The sequence below is a fragment of the Sardina pilchardus genome, chromosome 20 (assembly GCF_963854185.1).
Source record: "Sardina pilchardus chromosome 20, fSarPil1.1, whole genome shotgun sequence".
In the NCBI taxonomy this organism is placed as follows: Eukaryota; Metazoa; Chordata; class Actinopteri; order Clupeiformes; family Clupeidae; genus Sardina; species Sardina pilchardus.
The window spans coordinates 23,414,227-23,419,717 of NC_085013.1; positions in this window are offsets into that span (position 1 = coordinate 23,414,227).

A 5,491-nucleotide genomic window follows, 5' to 3' on the forward strand; every position below is an offset into this window, starting at 1 on the left:
CTCTCCTCTCCTCTCCTCTCCTCTCCACTCCACTCCTCTCCTCTCCTCTCCTCTCCTCTCCTTCTACACTCCTCTCCCTACACTCCTCTCCTCTCCTCTCCTCTCCTCTGCTCTCCTCTCCTCTCCTCTCCTCTACACTCCTCTCCTCTACACTCCTCTCCTCTCCTCTCCCTCCTCTCCTCTACACTCCTCTCCTCTACACTTCCTCTCCTCTCCTCTCCTCTGCTCTCCTCTCCTCTCCTCTCCTCTACACTCCTCTCCTCTACACTCCTCTCCCTACACTCCTCTCCTCTCCTCTCCTCTGCTCTCCTCTCCTCTCCTCTCCTCTACACTCCTCTCCTCTACACTCCTCTCCCTCTCCTCTCCTCTCCTCTCCTCTACACTCCTCTCCTCTACACTCCTCTCCTCTCCTCTCCTCTCCTCTACACTCCTCTCCTCTCCTCTCCTCTCCTCTCCTCTTCCTCTCTCCTCTCTCTCCTCTCCTCTCCACTCTACTCCTCTCCTCTCCACTCCTCTCCTCTCCTCTCCTCTCCTCTCCTCTCCTCTCCTCTCCTCTCCACTCCTCTCCTCTCCTCCTCTCTCCTCTCCTCTCCCCTCCTCTCCTCCCTCTCCTCTCCTCTCCTCTCCTCCGTATCTGTATTTCTGCAAGAGAGCGTCCCTGCTCCTGGTGGCGTGTGCTTGGCCATTCTCCCCACATATGAGCCTTCTCTGCCCTGCCCTTGTGATGAATAGACGTCATGGGAGTAGCTTCAGCTCTCTGTAGTAATCAATATCTCTCTGTCAGTTTGAGGAGTGTCACTTACGCTTCTCTTTGAGCACGACTGAGGCTCGCAGGGATGGGCTCTCCGTGGCAACGGGCGAACTGAGGAGACTATAGCGCTTTATTGACAGAAGAAGTCCAAGGGATCTGTCCCAGGGGACGAGAGAGATCATTCGGACTCGCTCAGTGTGTTTACATGTGTCTCAGGGCTTGTCATTCTATACAGTGGCTATGTCTAAATATACTCTAAAATGCTATTTAGTGTGTACACAGTGCTGTAGATGCATGGCCTAGAGGAATATGACTGATGAAGGTAAACAGAATCAGAGAATACTGATTGTGGACAATTGTGAAATGTCAGGTACTCGATTTAGACACTGTAATTTTTTTTCAGAATATTCTAAAGAGACAGATTTACGTTAAGAAAAAAATTGTTACATATTATCTATATGTATTAATCTTGTTTATCTAAAAAGCAATTACAGTAGAATAGCACAGATGTTTTCCCTAGGCTTCAATAAAAACATAAGTATTTGTCTTTTTATAATGTAAGCAAAAACATAAGCAAAACATCCCCACACTGTCTAATGAAAAGGAAGGATATTATAAAGATTATATAAAGATATTAATATGGCTGCTGCTAGTTATCTCATACATTACACTGTATTCTTTTGGATACCACCACTCAATAAAAGAGCTGCTATGCACTCTCTCTTTCTCTCCTTCCCTCCTTATGTCTCTTTCTTTTCTCCTTTCTTTTCTCCTTCTCTCTCTCCCTCTCTCTCTTTCTCTGAGAGAGACTGAAATATGCAAAATGCAAATAAGGAAAAATAAAATAAATATTGACGTGTGTGTGTGTGTGTGTGTGTGTGTGTGTGTGTGTGTGCTAACGTTAGCGCTAAACGCCTGTCTTATCTGGTTCAAGTGGAAAATGATGGGCCGGGCGCCGCGGCAACCTAGCCGTCACGTCTCCACGGCAACTGGAGGCAGCTGAAAAATGGCAGCGCGGCGGCGATGCCCCTTCATTACATATCAACACAGGCAGTGACAGTGGAGATAATGGGCAATAACCCAGTATTATGTTCCCAGTAAATGAAAGACCCCTGGGAGCGCCTGGTTCGCTGTGGGGTGGGGTGGTGGTGGTGGTGGTGGTGGGGCGGTTGATGGGCGAGTCAGTGGGGGTTGTGGGGGGGTTGGGGGGGCGTTATCCCACCCCCACCACCACAATCCTCGACCGGAACAGAAGCACTGTCAGCCATATTTACTGTTTCCCGCCCAGTCTAAATAAAGAGGCCCCTGTAGCAGTATGTTTGCCTCGGGAGCAGCAGGATTATGTAGGCAAAGCCAGAGACACGGCTCTTGTTGTGCTGCTGATTTTTATTTATTCATTAGTTCGTTTCCTTTTCATTTTCCCAAACACACAGCAAAACACATCGAAAAAGAAGCATATAGTTTATCTGTTCTAGGGTGTTCTATTTGTGAGAATGATCATTTGGGATGCTTCATGTATGACTGTTTGTGTTTTTATTTCTGTGATGGTTAATGTGTCCTTGATGTGTAATTTGCTGCAGTAAAATGGCAGTCTGCTGTCTTTTGCGGCCTTTTATATATTCAGCTTGAAAAATCATCCGTTGCAGGAGCACTCCTGTGCATCATGTTGTGGTTTTGAGAGTGCATCTGTAATTTGCTCAGAGGGCATGTTGTGATTAGCCCCACACAGGCGGAATTATGGGAAAATGTTGCTGGCTTTGGCTCTCTCGCTGTGTGCCTTTTTGAGATAGAAACCAACGGCGGCAATCAAAATGGCCGACTCTCTCTCCCCATCTCATCTGCCAATCAGGAAGTGCGTTGTTCACCCTGACACCGCTACAAGCCAGCTCTGCATTGGCCGTGACAACTAACAAATGTCTGCTGAAATTGCTGATAGTTATCAGGCCCGCGGCTCATTGGTCGGATTCGTTTCCTTTCTTCTCGGCTCGTCGCCCCTCATTTCGCCGCACATGCCGCCCGCCTCACCTCTCCGCAGCCCCGAAATGACGCTCCGTAAGCTGCCGTGCGCCGGAACCCCCCGTCCTTTGAAGCCTGGCCCCTCTCTCTCTCTTTCTCTCTCTCTCTCTCTCTCTCTCTGTCTCTCTCCCTCTCTCTGTCTCTCTCTCTGTCTCTCTTTCTCTTTCTCTCTCTCTCTTGGTCTCTCTCTCTCTCTCCCTCTCTCTCTCTCTCTCTGCCTCAGATCTGTATTTTTGGGAATTATACCAAACACTGTCTGCCATTACAGCAAATCACTGTGGCGGGGGGAGGCACCCAGTGCAGTCTGCTGGGGAGGAGATGTGCTGTGTCTGTCTGGCATTGGATTTCAGACACAGCTCTGGACATTTTCAGACAACACAATTACAGCTGCATTCAGACACACACACACACACACACACACACACACATACAGTACACACTCTAGCTCTCTCTCTCTCTCTCTCTCTCTCTCTCTCTCTCTCTCTCTCACACACACACACACACACACACACTATTATCTATAGTTTTATGCAGAGCGGTCGACTAAATCTTACCATGAAACTATTTCTTTCGTCACTCTCTCCTTAATGCCGTACAGAAATACTTTCCTAATTTTCATCTTTCTATGATTGCTCTGTGGATTGGATTGTGTTACCTTCACTGTGGAAGATTTTTGCCAATTTTTTTGAATTTGTAAATAGGGAAATAAATTGCACACTTCCGGAAAAAAGGCCTTTATAACACAGGAAGCTTCCCATTTCTCCTCATGGAGGACACTTCGGTATAAGAGCAGGGAGAGGAGAGGAAGAAAAATGAAATGGCGAAGCGGCCTTATGCAGTTCAATGCTCCTTCGTTTAGTCCGGTATTACAGAATGCCCTGTCGAGGGAAATGTGTTAAATGTGTTTTGGCTGGCCTGGCAAGGATTTAATGATTTTATTCTCTGCTTCAGACCCATCCGGCCTACTGCTCCTTGCCTCAGTCATACCTGTAATTGAAAATGGAGGGGAATTAATGAAAGAGTGCTAATGCCAGAGATCAAAAAGAGTTGTGAAATTCAAATTAGCTGGCCATGAAATTGCCTCCGCTGGATTGCAGAAGGAAAAGACGCTCCCACCGCAAAACCTGCAGTATTTCATGCAAAAATGGAAGAGAGAGAGAGAGAGAGAGAGGGTGTGTGTGTGTAGTATGTGTGTGTATGTGTGTGTGTGTGTGCGCCTGTGCACTGCTTAGTTTGTGTGAGTGTGTGCAGAGAATGCATTTTTTGTAAGGGTTTGCAATTGAAACAGAGAGATATGGAGTATGGGCTTGAGAGAGAGGGAGGGAGAGAGAGAGAGAGAGAGAGGGAGAGAGAGAGAGAGAGAGAGGGAGAGAGAGAGAGAGAGAGAGAGAGAGAGGAAGAGAGAGAGAGAGAGGAAATGACAAAAGTGGATTCTCTGTATGATATTGTGTATTGTATCGTGGTCACACTTTCTTATTCAAATCCTCCGAGCTCAGAACATGCAAAATAACGTTTTTTTATTATTATTTATTTTTTTTATAATGCTCTACTCCGTACTGGGCCAGTAAAACATAAGCCCTCTCCTTTGATGTGATGTCATCGTGTTGTAGAGTTAAATCAGTGGCTTTTGTGCATCTCAGACGCTGGAGTTTGTCTTGTCTCTAGTCTCTAGTCTTGTGTGTGAGGGAGTGCATTGCTTGCTGCAGTAGTTTTTTAGACTCTTGACAATGCATATTTCATTCACACAATTTATTCTGCTCCCAGGAGTAAAGAGATAGCACGTCATGCACAAACCAGAGACATATCAGACACACACACACACACACACACACACACACACACACACACACACACACACACAGGGACACTAAAAACACAAGCGCACACACACACACACACACACACACACACACACACACACACACACAGGGACACTAAAAACACACACACACACACACACACACACACACACACACACACACACACACACAGGGACACTAAAAACACATGCACACACACACACACACACACAGGGACACTAAAAAACAGGTGTACGTGTGTGAATATGCATGGAGTATGAGAGTGCAGATTTTCTGTTTTATTCTCCGCTCCGCTCTCGCGGCGTGGGCCGAGCTCAGACAGATGGTCCAGTGTGCGACTCCTCTCCCGCTCACCTGGTGCAGAACCGCAAGACCCCTGCGGACATCGCTTGGCAGCCCCTCTCCAACGGCTCAAACCTGAGCCTGTGGCTTAACCTGTCTGTGGCCCATTCAGCTAGCGAGAGAGCACACACACACACCCCACTCAGCAAAATTCAGACTCCACACTGCCACTCTCTGGGGTGAGGGCAGGAGCTGAAACTACATGTATATTTATCTTCCCGCTCACGTTCCAGTTACATGTATATTGATGTTTACGTGTGTTTTTATTTAAAAAAGGATATAGCTTGTTAATTAACTTGCACGATCACTTAAGTCAGTCACACAAATGAACCAGATTTTGCCATTCATCTGTTAGTAAATTGGAGTTCCTGCAGTCCATTTAACTGGGAGGCTTTTTGCCTTTTGCTAATGCATATTTTTCTTTTGAATCGTTTTTTTTTTTCCCTTCATATTACAATTTGGCTTGCCTTGTTAACTGGATATTCATGATTGGACAGGATTTTCAAACAGAATCGCCATTTGAGTTTTACTTACCTTTTTAATATCTTGGGGATTATTTTCT